This window comes from Pezoporus wallicus, unplaced genomic scaffold (assembly GCF_028554395.1).
Source record: "Pezoporus wallicus isolate ANWC-B61680 ecotype Strahan unplaced genomic scaffold, APGP_CSIRO_Pwel_v1 contig_4131, whole genome shotgun sequence".
Lineage (NCBI taxonomy): Eukaryota > Metazoa > Chordata > Aves > Psittaciformes > Psittacidae > Pezoporus > Pezoporus wallicus.
In genome coordinates, this window is record NW_026641950.1 from 9,919,361 (window position 1) to 9,935,098 (window position 15,738).

Sequence of the window (15,738 nt, forward strand, 5' to 3'; positions counted from 1 at the left end):
TGAATTTCTGCTGGTTTAGGCTATTATAAAATTGACCACTGTAAGAGTTCCAGAGCATACTGTTTCAAAACATTGTTTGGCTGACCTAACCTAAGGAATGATCTGAGACCCAGTGGGATTCCTTTACTGCAATGAATCTGGTATCTCTGTAGAACTAGTCAAATGTTCTCAAATGCACTCACAATGCTTCTACCTCTTAGTACCACTGATCCAAGTTATAAAACTGATGAACTGGTTTTCTCCTTAGTGGTTCAAAATCAATTCTTCCTTTTTCTGAAACTGAAAACAGAAAAAAGAATGACACATAGAGAGCAATTCATTTACTTAAGAAGTGATATGTGAGATATTGTAGAGTTTCTGAGCTGAGCATAAAGGATGAACAGATAAGGCACAAACTTCCAAGAGATCTGCACACTTCTGCAGTAGCAGCTGGTGCATGGTCATTATACCTTCTGGAATCTCAAAAGACACTGGGCACATATGTTTGCTCAAGTGAATTGAGCCCTCAGTCTTTATGTACAGTAGGTTTTTACTCTGTGGTGGTAAGAGCACATGGCATTAAAGATGAGTTATATTCAGTTCCCACCTACTTTAAGAAATAGGAGAACAAAAACTAATGTTCTGAGGATTCAGATATCACTGTAGAAGTGTTTATCTGTTATTAACGACACAGAGGTATAGCCACCTTTTTTTTTTAATTTATTTTACTTCATTACACTCACGTTTTTGCCAAATTTTTAGCTTGGTTTAAGTCATAGATTTCAGCCTCAAGTTAGAGGTGAAACTGACAATGACAGTTATATAAATTGCTAAAAGACAAAGCTTTGACTGAACTTGTCTCTTTTGCCATGCAAAAGATGCTTAAAACTATTATATAGCTATAGTAGGCCAGTCATTTTCAGAGATTAAAGGTCTGATCTAATTCACACAGAAGTATGAATAATTAAACACAGAAGTAAAAATAAGGTTACTTGCTGAAAAATTGTTCTTGTCAGGTTTACCATATGTTTTAAGGGGATTGCTAGTAACACCTACGATCAGTAAGCTAAAAAAAGAAGAATAAATATAACAATCAAGGTAGCATATGGTCTGCAATCAGTAAGCAGGGATTCATTACAGGAAAGTGTCCAGAATTATTTAATTGCCATTATCTTGTCAAAATCCTGATAGAAATTCAACAAAATTTTCAGCATATGTGAATCAATGACTAAAATGCTATAAACTTGGCCAAAAATTGTAAATTTGAAAATGCACTGGTAAAAATTGGCAGACTTGATGAAACTAATTTATTATCCCAGGCAATAAAGTGGAATGTTGATACAATTAATGAGCTGTAAAAGAGGTCTAGCTCAGTGTAGATGAAGACATGATGAATTAAAGAGCGAAAAGAAATTGGTAAGCAACTGTAGGTCACCATTTTTCATGCATTTGTTGCCATTACTAATAACAAATCTAACATGGAATGTACAGAAAACAACATTTATAGCACAATTTTGTTAAATTCTAGTGATGTTAGTGAGCATAAAGTCAATTATTAACAATTATTTGAGAATGCCAGCAGTCTGTCATTCCTCAGAGGAAGTCTGCAGAATGTTATCACATATTCCATGCTCTGAAGTTGGACTGCATGTTATTTCAATGTGTGAAAAGTCTTAGTCATAGGAGCACAGAGATTGCCTAATTGTTGTTTTTTATTTTTTTTTAAGTGACAGGGGTAATTTGATCTATAGTCTGTTACCAAAAAAAGAAAAAAAAAGCTAAATTAATAAGCAATTAAATAATGTCATGAAAACAAAGCAAGGACAACCTAATTAATAAATTTCCCTCATCTCAAAGCCTAACACATAATCATTCCTTTTAAGCACAGGACTAGAATGTGGCAAGAGAGATGAAGCCACACTCTCATTCAATGGTTACAAAAAAAAGGCATGGTCTTCTATAGCAGATAAATATAGTACTATATATGCACATCAGATGAGGTAGCCTTTCCTATTTTGAACTTAATGCAGTAATTACTTTGATCTCCATTCGCTTACAAACCTAAATAGTGTCTAGGAAGCAGACTTGAGAAATCTTGTCATATGTATTATGTGACTAGGTTGGTGGAATTCAAGTTATCTGAACACTACTTTATTCACATATTCATTGCAAATCCTCCCCTCCCCCCTTTCTTTTTAATATCATAAGCATGGAATGCATCAGTAGTCATAGTATTTGTTAAATATTATTAAAGGTGATAATTATTTAATTAATGTTATTAGAAATAGTTTTAGATAATTCTTAATGTTCAGGATTGGTAAGGCACTTTCATCTATGGCTGATATAAACTCAAAATATTCAAAAAGCAGGCCAGAAAAGAGGGCTTTGTCTGCTTATGTAAATATCTAAGGCATATTAAGTGTGGGACTGAAGGAGAATTGAGAAACAAATCAACTTACATAAATTCTTTTTTGGAAGAAAATAGTGGTCCGTTATTCATTAGTCATAGATGAAAACACAGAAGCAGGAAAGCACTCTACAAAATAGGAAAAAAAAGAACTTAAAGCTTCACAAAGCTATTAACCCTTTTACTTTCCTTTATTCCTGTTCAATTCAATCTCCAGTAGTCAAGATATTTCCCTTTAGGGTTTATCTACAGACAGATGCTTAGGGAAATTAATTCAAATCAATTAACAAGCTTGATTTATGGAGGACTATTTAAACACTATTAACTCCCTGTGTAGACATTCAAAATCAGAACTGAAGTAAATTAAAGGGGTCCTTATTCACCTGAAAATTAAGTCAGTTAAGTTCAATAAAGAATACTTTCCTTGGGAAGAAAAGAGTGCAATAAATGTTTAATGTAATCTAATTAATCCATTTAAAATGTGTCATTTTTTTAATTTTGAATAAGTTTTCTTTATTTTTTAGACTCAGACAGTGAGGGTTAATCTTCATGGATCACTTATCAGAATATTTTATGAACCTCAGTGTGTTTACTTCCATCTAAAAATGGAATTATATCAGGTTCTTCCTAATTAAAAACAACACTTCAAAACATTCATTACAATGATTAGGGCTAGTATAAGCAGTGCCAGAATCTCTCCACACATAGAAACAGTTAAATTATATGCTCTGAGGGAAAGAAATACTGATTAAATGTGCAAAAGACAAATACCAGATCAAATGAAATAAAAAGATTGATGAAGAACTAAAAATCAGAACAAACAATACAGGTGGAATAAACCTTCTAATTACCGCTCCCTTTTAGAGACATAAGCAGTTCATGTTTCTGGGGTTTTCTATTTGGGTTTTGGGGAATTTGTTCCTGTCGTTATTTGTTTGTTTTAATAAAGAATTCAGTATATTCCTTCATTAGGAAAGAGGTATTGAAAAAAAATGGACTAGAAAAACTGGTCTGAGAAGCTCTGCCATGATGAGGTAGAAAAGGAAGTCCTCTTGTGACTATCTCATAAAAGGACTATGTGTTATTACCCTCAGGAGACTGAGATGAAGAGTGGAAATGGGGAGCAGCAACTTAAGAAAGCAGAGAAACAAATGGTGCCCTGTACAAGATGGTTTATTCCAACTTCCTGAACGTTGTTTTGAATGCTAGAGGAAACAAAATACTCAGATCTGTGCCAACACTTTCTTCCAAATTGAGCTGATTGGGATATACTAGAGCGGAAAACAGCAGGTAAAGCACGAGGTAGCCAGAGGTTAGGTGGTGAAACACAAGAAAGGAGTTCATGATTTTAACATGTTTTTGAAAGTCCATAAGATGGTTATGAGGGTATATCAATTTTATGATAATAGATTATACTAAAGATCAAGTTTCTTGATCCTAGACACTTGAATCATGCTTACAAGATGCTGGAATCTCTGTTCTTTACTGTGAACAATAAGGAAGTTTCTATGGGAAGGGGCAGGGGGGGGTATAAATACTGATTTTCCACACAGCTTTTGAACTGCAGCTCCTACTGATCTGATTCCCAGAAATAAATTTATTACTAGAGAAGGTTTGCCTACAGTAATTGGTCCCTAAATAAACAGTTTCTTAATTAAGAAATTTAGAGTTTAGGTGCCTATGTTTTGTTGAGATAATGCTGTTTCTTGGAGCTGTTCGCAATACCTTTAGGGTTTTTTGTTTTGTTTGTGTTTTTTCTTGGGGGTTGGTTGTTTGTTTTGTAGCTTGTTTGTTTGTTTGTATAAGTAGAGCTGAATATTTGCAGAAAAAGCCACAAAGAAATTGTCCTTTAAATGTGGTTTTGCTACAAGCAATGGGTAGAACATGAGGAAGTATTACTGAATGTTATTGAATATGCTCAGGATTTGTGGCTTCACTATTTCCTAACATATGAAGAATTTTTTTTTTCTTTCTTGAAAAGAGAGACATCTTGCATACAGCTAATAATTTATCAAGACAAAAAGCAAGACCAAGCAGTTATCTCTCTCAAATAGCCTTTCACTTTAAAATATGTTTTGGTTTTTTTTTCTGTCTACTGTAGGCAGTTAGGAAGGTTCAGCCTTTCATAGCCAATGACTTGATAGGAGTGGGGCTAGGCATGCATTTAAAGGGAGTTACTTTCTACCTATTTGTGGAATTGTGAGTGCGTCTGGCTGATTGTCGTGGTTTAAGCCCAACTGGTAACTCAGAACCACACAGCCACTTGCTCACTCCCCCTCACCTTCTTCCTTCCGCTCCCGTTCCCAGAGGGATGGAGGGATGGGGAGGAGAATTGAAAGTATGTAACTCCCATGGATTGCGATAAGAACAGTCCAGTAACTAAGGTATAAAACACAAATCACTACTGCTACCACCAATAATAATAATGGTCAGGGAAGTAACAAGGGAAGAGAATACAACCACTCACCACCCGCAGACCGATACCTGGCCCTACCTGAGCAGCGATCTAGCCCTTGTGGGCAACTGCCCCTAGTTTATATAGTGGGCATGATGTGCTGTGGTATGGAATACCCCTTTGGTTAGTTTGGGTCAGGTGTCCTGTCTCTACTTCCTCCCGGCTTCCCCTCCCTGGCAGAGCATGAGACTCACAAAGTCCTTGTTTGTAGTAATCATTACTGAGCAACAACTAAAACCATCGGTGTTATCAGTGTTGTTCCCAGGCTGAAAGTCAAAAACCCAGCACTGCACCAGCTACTAAGGAAGGAGAAAAATGACTGCTAGTGCTGAACCTAGGACACTGATACATAACGAGCCATTTATAGAGATACATCTTATAATTTTTCATTGTTCCTCGTGCAGGTGCTTATCTTTTTAGTTCATTGCTTCAAACAATCAGGACTAAATTAACAGCAATTATAAACCCTAGCAGAATTAATGAAAATATACCACCTACCTCCTTTCAGTTTTCAACTAGTATACTTAATTACAGTGACATATATTGCCAGTTGCGTGTTCAGAATGCAAATATTCACAGATCTTCAAAATGCTATCAGATGCTGCATATAACACTCCATTTATAAAAAATATAAAGAAAATACGCCATTTAACATACTATAATATAATTAATGACAGCGGTATCTTATCTATCAAATAATATCTATTAAATTGCTGAATATGAGAAAGAAGGAAGTAAAGTTGGAAGGGTTTGGTTCTGATTTCACCCAACACAACAGAGAATTTTTGCAAGTGAAAGCACATCTCTGCTGCAGACTCTTGCAATGTGACAGACTAATAAAGGGGGGGGAGGGTATCCAAACCTAGGTCAGAAATAATGCAAGTTTCCTATCAAATAGACTTTCTCAATGACAAATGGCTGTAGGCTATCATGAAACAGAACAATTTAACTACTCTCAGACATTGGTAAGATTTTACATATTTATCATTTTATTAAAGTTGCTTCTGCTTTCTTTCTATTCTTAAAAGCTAGGTTTTAAGTCTATTTAAAAGTTTGATTTCTGAAAACATACTTGACACTCAGGGAAATAGTTTAATCAGAATGGCCTTACTATGCATGTTTCATGAAAGTTTTATTGTTGTCTCTCATGTAGTTTTAATTTTTCTCATACATTTGAAATACCTAGAGCAAAAGGATTTTATAAAATTAAACATATCCGTAGGGTCGGCAAACCTGAAGTGTCCATGCCCCATTGTCAATGGTGTCTGTACACTTAATTTATTTTTTTTCATGTTTGTAGAGAATTCTGGTAGAAAGCACACCCTGCGTGGCATTAGCAATGGGACAGCCTGAAGGTCAAGGGAACTGATTATTTGCCGCCCTTTCACACTTTGCATGCTGAGGCTGAAGAAATACTATACGCGGTTCTGAGCTCCTCAATTGGAGAAAGACAAAGACAGCCTGTAGAGAATCGAGTAGTAGAGGCTTGAGACCCAGCTTTGCTTAGCCAGAAGGCTGAAGGAGATTTTGCTGTCATCAACTCTCCATTTCCTGGTTGCAGGAAAAATGGCAACAGACTGTTCTCAGAGATGCAGGGTATGGAGGTAACAGTTATAAGCTAAAACAAAGTAAATTCTGATGAAAATTAAGAGTTTTCCTCAGAAAAGTGCCTATACATAGTGTCAGAGGCCTCAGGAGGCTATGGCAATCCCCATTCCTGGAGATGTACAAAACTTGACTGTAAGTGTCCTGAGCAACATGCTCAGGCATTACCTGACTTTATGCAGGAGGATGGATTAGATGACCTCCAGAGCTGCCTTCCAACCAAAAACATTCAGTAGGTCTATGAAGTCAAGAAGCACATGTAGGTTTTACAGGAGATGGTGTGTGTATTTCTGAAAACAACACTAAAACCGTATACTACATAATCACTCCAAGTTGGGGTTTTTTGTAGAATTCATCATTTTAGTCACAGACTTCATTCTTACAAGTTTAAATTCTGAATGTTTGCCTCCTGAGGTTGAGAAACTGTTTTTTGCTTATATCACCAAAAATAAAGCACATTATAGTGAATTTAGCTGTATGTGCTTTAAATTAAATTTTCATAATTCAGTGAAAATCTGTGTTATTTCAATTACAGAAATGCTGAATCGTTACTAGATATTTTTGTCCATGATGAATATTAATAATCTCATTATCTTTCTGAAAGCAATTCTTATTCATTTGTTTTATTTTTCAAAACCAAAATTAAATTTTTAGAGATGATTGACATAAAATTTCAACAAAATGGAAAGCATTGCAAAAAAAAACCAAACCAAAACAAAAAAATCTCAAACCCCAGGGAATCCTGCTAGAAAAGAAAGATGAAGGAAAAAAAAATCTGAAAAAATGCATTGGAAAAAAAAATCACACATTTATAGCATTACAATAAAAATGTGGTCTTTAATTTTGCAGAAATATGCATTCGTGAAATTTACAACTGAAATTTATACATATTTATATGAAAAAGTTTTTTGCATCTTTTTCTAATCAGAAGACCCTGACAGTCTTGAAATAATGTTCTTGATTTTTCCCTGTACCTCACTAATAACAGCTATATAACAGGTTTTTATTTCTTAAATTTTAGTCAAGTGACTTGCTATTTTATTCTGTATCTGTTATCATAAAATGACTAAAATATGGGTACATTAATGAGTACCATAGAAGACTTAGGAATAGGTTTTATTTTGTCTTTATGTGACAACAGTACGGAGGTTTTTGTTTCACACTTTTTGTTTGTTTGGTTTTAATACACAAATGCAATGGTTTTTTTTTCAAAATGCATGCATTAAATACAGGGAAAGTAGCTTTTCTTGTGCATTCAGTTAGCTTCTCTTATAATTTTGAGTCAAGACTAAGACTATATGTAGTAGTTTTGACAAATATGGTTTGCTTTCCTGATATTTTAGTTATTTATGAAGGATAATGCTTACCTGGGGTGCTACAAAAGTAATTAGCAATATATAATAAGTCATAGTGGAACACTGACACAGTGGATGTTATTTGAATTTCAAATGGTCTTCATTTAGAAGCCTGGTTCATAACTTCCCTTTTAATGATGAATAATATGTTATCTTTTAGCATATAATTGTCATAAAAGGGGATCTAAAAGCACTTTATATCAGAAAGGCTGCTGTTTCACTGCTTTGCCAGGATCTTGAGTTTTATTATATACACACGGTGTGGGAGGAAAAAAAAAAAAGAAGTGGTGAAAATTAAAAAGGGAAAAAATAACAGATAAGTAGCAAGGAGTGTACTAAAATTTATTGAACTCTTGGGAAATTGTAAGTTCTGATGGACAAAGCCCACCAGGTCACATGAAGTAATTTGAGAACCAAGTATCACTGATGTATGCTGGAAAAAAATGTGCAAAGGGTTATTTTGCAAAGATCCTATAATTTGGATATGAATCTTTCTAATGCTTGAAAATATGGATTTATGTCATGCACGCAAACTTCAAAACCAGTCTGCTTTAATAGAGTCAGACAGTTGTGAATTATTTAGATGATGATTTGACCCCTTTCTTCATGTTGTAACTTTCTTGAAGATGTTTTGCATTCAAAAATTATTCTCTTTTTGTTGTCAGCATTTGGGTCTTGATCCTAGATGACCTACTTGTGTACTTAATTATCACTACTGAAAGTATCCTAAGAAGTAATCTTGTTTAAGTATTCAGCACTGTACAAGCAAAATGTTGTGTACAGGTCTTATGACCTGATTCTAGGAATGTGGAGACAGAAAAGGGTTCCCAAAGGAGGACAACATAAATAATCAAGAGCTTGGGAAATAACTTTTATCTTCAGAGGTTTGTATTGCAAGTCCTGGGGGGGAACACTGGATCATGAACTCAGTCCTCTACTGTAGCAGAAAATCAAAACTATAGAGAAGAAATTAAAAAAAAAACCAACAAAACAGAAAGAAATCTTTTTTAAATGGATCAATATAATTTTAAAACTAGTTCTGTTTTGTCTCAGGCTTCCCCTGAGAGGGTTGTTCTGGTAATTTACAAATCTCCTAGTGGCTAAAAAAACTTGTTCTGGTTTCCATCTTTAAAGTACACAAGGCTGATAAGGCCCTGTTTTTTAACTTCTCTAATTTTCCCATTAGATTAAGCAGTTCATCTTGGTCCCTTTGGCATGCACTTACACAGGAAAAGTTTTGGATATATCTTGCATTTCGATTTTTGGCAGCTTTATAGTACCCATGGTTGAAAATTTAAGTTTAAAAATTAATAGTCAAAAATCAGTTTCAGTGTCTTAAAGAGGTAGTTCAATTTCAAAAAAACGCATTAAAAGAGGTGGTGAAATCCCTGGTCTTTTGTAAAACAGTTTCTTTCAAAAAGATACACTCTGAAGCAGGCTTTTTTTAGATAAAATTATTGGCTTCTTTGTGTAGGAGAAATGAGGCTGTCACGAGTCTGTTTCGGTCTCAGGAGGTCTGAATGTATGCTCAGGGTCTGGCTGGAATGGAGTCTGTATTCTTCACAGCAACCCACATGGGGCTGAGGTTTGGATTTATGACCAAAACAGTGTTGAAAACACACCAGTGCTTTTGCTATTGCTGAGAAGAGCTTGCACATTATCAAGGGTTTATCAAGGTGTCGTGGTTTAAACCCAGTCAGGTAATTCGTTCGCTCACTTCCCCCCACTTCTTTCCCTCCCCCTACTCCCGGTGGGACGGAGAGGAGAATCGAAAAGAATGCAACTCCCACGGGTTGAGATAAGAACAGTTTAGTAACTAAGGTATAACACAGATCACTACTGCTACCACCAATTATAATAATGATAAAGGAAATAACAAGGGAAGAGAATACAACACCTCAGCACCAGCTGACCGATAACTTGCCCCCCAAGCCTGACCAAGCTCCGACCAATGCCTCCTCCAACCCTGCAGTTTCCCAGCCCTTCCGGCTAACTCCCAGTTACCTCCTGGGCATGACGTGCTGTGGTATGGAATACCTCTTTGGTCAGTTTGGGTCAGGTGTCCTGTCTCTGCTTCCTCCCAGCTTCCCCTCCTCCCTGGCAGAGCATGAGGCTCACAAAGTCCTTGGCCAAACCAAAACATTGCTATCAGTTCTGTTCCCAGGCCGAAAGTCAAAACACAGCACTGCACCAGCTACCAAGAAGGAGAAACATGACTGCTACTGCTGAACCCAGGACACAAGGGTTTTCTTTCTTTTTTTTTTTTTTTTTCCCCACTTTCCTCCAACTAGCAGGTAGTCCAGGGTGTATAAGAAGTTGGGAGGGGACACAAGCAGCTGACATTAACTGGGAATACTCCATACCATATCATGTCTTGCTCAGTAATAAAAACTCAGGGAAAGGAGGAGGAAGGGGCGGTATTTGGGGTTATGGCATTTGTCTTGCCACATAACTGTTATGTACGCTAAGGCTCCTCTTTCCAGAACAATCTGCTAACCATATGCAGGCTGATAGAAAATTTTTCCTTTGTTTGCACAGCTTTTTTCACCTGTCTTGTCTTTGATTCATGCGTTTTCTCACATTTGCCTTTCTATTCTCTCACCCATGCTGCTGGGTGAAGTGAGTGACTGGACTGGGGCTTAGGTGATGACCAGGGTCAATTCACGTAGTATCTTTTTACAATCAACCTTTTGAGGTCTCCGCAGTATGTCAAACTGCAATACTAATATTTGTAGTACAGCTATAAAAAGCATTTATACTAAAAACTCTCCTCACCTCTCCAGAGCAAATGAAAGATCTCCATACTTCAGATAAGCTACTATCATAGAATCATAGAATGGTTAGGATTGGAAAGGACCTTGAGATCATGTAGTTCCAACCCCCCCTGGTATGGGCAGACACACCTCATGCTAGACTATGTTGCCCAAGATGTTGTCCAACATGGCCTTGAACACTGCCAGGAATGGATCATTCTTTGGGCAACCTCTTCCAGGGACTCACCATCCTCACAGTAGAGAACTTCTTCCTTATATCTAACCTGAACTTCCCCTGTTTTACTTTGAACCCATTACCCCTTGTCCTACCGCTACAATTTAAACTTTCTTAAAATCTTAAGCAAGCTTAATAAAACTAAGAGGATGCAGATGTACTTTATATATCACTGAATGGGTTATAACAAAGGGAAAAGGGAAATAAATAGCAGTTGGGGCGGAAAGGCAATTAGACCAGAAGAAGAGGTCAGGAACAATGTCAGAAGGCTTTCTGGAAAGCCACATAGAACTTCATCAGAATCTGTTCTGGAAAAACTTGGCTTTTTTTAGAGGTGTTTTCTGGAATTATGTAGAAGAATAGAAAAACTAAACAGAATCTCAATATATTTTGTTCTTTTTTTATTTATAGAAGTCAATTAAAAATTAAAAGTCTCTTAATCAGATCTTTGAAGACCATGCTTTGAAGAGCACTTCAAACTGTGTCTGAACCACTGTGGCTTTTTCAATAATGGGAGGGAGAGATAAGGTAATGTCCTAATGCTCCACTCCAAAATGGAATGTTAAACAGTGTTGGCCTGGGGAAGCAAAATGCAGCCTTCTTGTAGGAAAAAAAGTTTTGCTTCAGATGAGCAAAATTTTTAGGTGCTTATATCAATCTTGACAGAAAAAGTAGATCCTTTATTGTTTTGTGAAAATATCCAAAAAACATGACTGCTTTATGTCAATAATGAAACAAATATCTCCTGTGCTTTCTTACTATATTATTTAAATTACACAACTTTTAGTAGAAAAAAAATAATCTTTATGAATAATGTTCCACATGCAAGTTATTCACCAGCTCTGCCATACTTATGATACTGACAATGGGTTATTTTATTATGTGCCCTTTGTAAACATAGTAAAGATATAACCACGAGTGACTTTGACTGAGGAAGGAAACATTAAAGTATTACAGGGAATAAAGCATAACCTTGAAGCGATGGCAATAATAGGAGCATACAGAAATTAAATGTGTAGAAAAATGCAAAGAATGACTGAAAGAAAACAGTGAAAAAGGAGGGCTGGCTGGTACACCAGAGTGTTGTGCTGACATTCAGAGGGACCCCAACAGGCTGTAGAAATGAGCCAACAGGAATCTCAAGAAGTTCTGCAGGAAGCGCAAAACTCCTGCACCTGAGGAAGAACAAGCCCATGCATCAGTGCACAGCTGAAAAGCAGTTTTGCAGAAAAAGACTTGAGGTCCTGCTGGACACCAAGTTGAACAAGAGCCATCAATGTGCCCTGCAGAAAAAAAGGAAAGTGATGTCCTAGTCTGCATTAGACAAAGTGTTCCCAGCAGGTTCCAGAGCAGGAAGTAATACTTCCCCTCTATTCAGCACTGGTGCGGCTACACTTGGAGTGCTCGGTTAAATTCTGGTTTCCTTAGTTCAAGACAGACAAGAACATACTGGATAGAGTTTAGCAAAGGGGTACAAGGACAATGAAGGTATTGGAGTATCTCTTCTAAGAGGATAGACTGAGAAAACTGGGACTGTTCGGCCTGGAGAAGTGAAGTCTGAGGTGCAAATATTCTTAGTGTTTATAAATACTCAAAGGAGTGTGCAAAGAAGGTGGAGCCAGCTCTTTTCAGTAGTACCCAGTGATGGACCAGAGGCAATGGGCACAAACTGAAACTTGGGAGGTTCCCCTAAACATCAGGAAGCACTGTTTCACTGTGAAGGTGACTGAGCACCAGCACAGGATTCTCAGGGAGGTTGTGGACTCTTCAACCCTGGAGACATGGTCCCGGGCAAGTGGCTCTAGACAGTCCTGCCTGAGTAGAGGTCTAAGACCAAATGACCTCCAGAGGCCCTTCCCAATCTCAAATCACTCTGGGATTCTGTGAAAAGTCACTAAACACATGAAAATTTAAGTAAAGGAAAGGTATAGGAAACCCCAGAAAGTTCATTAATAGAACAATGTAGAAGTGATGTAAAGGCTGAGAACAAAGTGACAGCAGTACTGGAAGAATTAGTTCTGCCTCTGTGCCAGCATGCCTGGTATATATTTCAATAATACTCTGATGTAGGTTCCCTGGCATGACATAAATCACAATTTTGAAATATCAAAATTAAAAACTTGAATCCAAACAAAAATCAATGTGATTTGTGCTTCAAGTTACATATGGGTGATTTTGAGTATGCCACATTTTTCCTAATGATCACAGTGCCTGTAGAGCTGATCAAACAAAGCCTTCCTTAAATTCCTCTTCAATTCTCCCTTTCCCTTATCTGTGATTTGTTTTACCCTTTAGCTTTCTATACAACTTAATAATGACTTGCATCTTGTAACATATTTTTCCCTCTCATATTCTTTAATTTGTTTTCACATGGTCTCAGTACAGCTGGCATTCCTTTCTTTTTTCTTCTTTTTCTTTTCTTTTTGTGCCTAAACACACAATATCTATTTGTTGGCTAATGCTTTCCTGTTAAGTCCTTTCTAAAAAATCACTTCAGTTGCAATATACAGAGAATACTAATATTAGCTTTAAAACTGTTCACTGCATTTCTTCCCTGGACTTTTCAGTGTGTCCTCCTGAAATCCATGTTTGCCTCTACGTTTTTAGGTTCTTTGGGGTACAGATTACCGTTGCCTATTCTGCACAGCTGGTAATGTTTTAGAATTAAGGAATAGTATTAGAGTCTGAGGTCTAGTCTCTATTTTCATACAAGACATACAATCTAGACAAGAGAATATATGTATTAGTACAAGGACAAGAATTAGAGTTCTCATTTGCAATTGGCCTACGGCACTATAGAGTGATTTGTAAACCTGATTATACCTAGTGATTGATAACGGTTAATTTATTTCGAAGTGCACAGTGCCAAGCCTAAAAGAAGAATCAGCCAACAAAAACATCGCTTCATCATGTAGGTTATTCACAACCACTTTTTTTTTTTTCACTTTCAGCTGTATTAAAATATTTTAAAAATAAAGCCCTTGAACAAAGAACATCATGGCACCAACTCAAGGTTCTATTTAGCTGAAAATAATTCATACCCAATAGAAATGACATTTTAGTTTTAGACTGCCAAAGTGAACTTTATTAGTATGTCATTAATCATTGTCTTGGAGGTGACACCTGGAGAAAATGATTTAGTGGAGATTAGAGCACTCAAATGTAACACTGAAAATATCACATTTATTTCCAGTATTATTAACAAAAAATGACATTTATGTACATTTAAGTCTGTTCATAATGAAATGGATCATTTTCTTTTTCTTTGAGTTTATAGATTATATAAAATCTACTGTTATCAACGTATTCAACTTATTACACAAAGTCTGTGTAATAAAACACATTTGAAAGAAGATAAAAATTGAAAAGTTTTGCCATTGAAAACAATTTGTTGAAAAAACAAGCATTTCAAAAAGAAATATCTACCTATCCATATAACCTACATGCATTGCCTCATAGCCAATATTTAACCCAAAAATATGAAATTCTATTCACTTTCTTAGACTTTGCCAATGTGGTAACAACAACAACGACAACAACAATAATAATAATAAAATCAACCAATCAACAATTTTTATTTTGAGATTAAAAAAATATCATTTAGAAAATCTCTTATGACAGAGCTGGCATCTTATCTTTCTGTCATGGTTTAAGCCTAGCTGGCAACCCAGAACCACACAGCCAGTTGCTTACCCCCCCCCTCCCATTCCTCCCCCTGCTCCCAGAGGGATGGGGAGGAGAATCGCAAGTATGTAACTCCCACGGGTTGAGATAAGAACAGTCCAGTAATGAAGGTATAACACAAATCACTACTGCTACCACCAATAATAAGAATGATCCGGGAAATAACAAGGGAAGAGAATACAGCCGCTCACCACCTGCCAACCAATACCCAGCCTGACCCGCACAGTGATCTAGCCCTTCCAGGTAACTGCCCTTAGTTTATATACTGGGCATGACGTGCTGTGGTATGGAATGCCCCTTTGGCTAGTTTGGGTCAGGTGTCCTGTCTCTGTTACCTCCCTGGCTTCCTTTCCTCCCTGGCAGAACATGAGACTCAGAAAGTCCTTGGTCAGAGTTAACATTACTGAGCATCAAGTAAAAGCATCACTGTTATCAGCTTTGTTCCCAGGCTGAAAGTCAAAAACACAGGACTGCACCAGCTACTAAGAAGGAGAAAAATTACTGCTGCTGCTGAACCCAGGACACTTTCAAAGAGCAATAGCTTTTGTATAGTCTATTGACTCTTGACTTGGCCTAAACAATAAAGTTGCTCTCTTTTCGTCTTTTACTCTCTGTTAACACTTGCCTGTATCTTGCCTTAACTCAGGATGCTATAATCTTATGATTTCTAACTTAACTACTTCCCCCTAAGTTTCCCTGGGAAATCCTTTTTAAAACTGAAGAAAAGAAAAATTCCACCTTTTCTGAAAGACATGTTACACTTGGTTTTACTAGAGGATGAGAAAATCAGCTGTTTCCTACTTTTTAGTTTTTTAAGCATGAAACACCGTTCTGATAGAAAAAAAACAACAAAAAACCAAACAAAAAAGGAAATCTGTTGCTAAGAAATAAATTATTAAGTACCTGAAATTAGAATCAAGCATACTTGATATATACATTTACAATTTTACAAATAAAACTAGAAGCATTTAGTACTAAATTTTGTTTTATTTTTTTCAGATTAATTAATATTATTATCTGATTATGACTGGAAAATTTAAAAAAAGCTCTCAGTACACTATTATGTATTCTTAAAATTGATTACGTCCTCCATCTTGCACTAAGGTAGTGGATAGAAACAAGTTTTTGGCAATGTCAGAGAACTATGTCTATAGTATATACTAAATGTTACAGAGGTGCATACTAAACAATGGTTATTATTTCTCAAAACTGATTTAAAGGCTGTGTGTGTTATATATGTATACATGCAATACATATTAAAAGAA